This window comes from Monopterus albus, unplaced genomic scaffold, assembly GCF_001952655.1.
Source record: "Monopterus albus unplaced genomic scaffold, M_albus_1.0 scaffold143.1, whole genome shotgun sequence".
NCBI classification, from domain to species: Eukaryota; Metazoa; Chordata; class Actinopteri; order Synbranchiformes; family Synbranchidae; genus Monopterus; species Monopterus albus.
The window spans coordinates 1,572,794-1,573,795 of NW_018128023.1; positions in this window are offsets into that span (position 1 = coordinate 1,572,794).

Genomic DNA, 1,002 nt, shown 5'->3' on the forward strand with positions numbered 1-1,002 from the left:
CTTCTGTGGACTCTAGGAACCACAAGTAAACCTGCACTCTGAGAGCGAAGTACTCTGTTAGGATGATAAGGCTCTACGAGGTCGTTAAGATACGATGGAGCCTTGTCATTAAGCGCTTTGTATGTTAGGAGAAGGATTTTAAATTCTATTCTGAATTTTACAGGGAGCCAGTGGAGAGAAGCTAATATGGGAGAGATATGATGTCTCTTGTTAGTTCCTGTCGGTACTCTGGCTGCAGCATTTTGGATTAACTGGAGGCTTTTTAGGGAACTATTGGGACATCCTGATAGTAAAGAGTTACAGTAATCCAGCCTGGAACCGGGTGACGTCTGAGCAGGTGTGACTCTCATTAGCGATGAGGTAGGCAGATAGCATTAAGGGCCTTGCCTGAGGACCCAGGCGAGATATTGACCATGCCCTGACCGAGGTTCGAATCCCCAACCTTCTGTACCAAAGTCAGTGGTGTTACCCACTGCACTATTCCTATATGTAAGTTCCCCACTTGCCCCCCACTTTTAGAAGTAGCGTCAAATAGTAGAAGTGGCTGATATCGAAAAATCCTACCAGAGGCTTTACACAGCTGGACTGAAAGACAGCACAGAGGCACTAATCAAGAACAAGCTCTAAGTACAAGATCAATAGAGACAGGGGTCTACCATACCAGACAGGACCCCAGGCGCAGGCTATGCAAAGATGCCCCTAAGACAATCCAGCACATAACAGCAGGGTGCAAGATGCTAGCTTGAAGAGAAGCTCAAGAAATACCAAGGGCTGAAAGAAGAGCCAGAAAAGATGTGGATGGTGAAGGCACAAGTGGTCCCCGTGGTAATAGGAACATTGGGGGCTGTGACCCCCAAACTGGGAGAGTGGTTCCAACAGATCCCAGGAACAACATCTGAGATCTCTGTCCAGAAGAGTGCAGTGCTAGGAACAGCTAAGATACTGTGCAGGACCCTCAAGCTCCCAGGCCTCTGGTAGAGGACCCGAGCTTGAAGGAAGGAA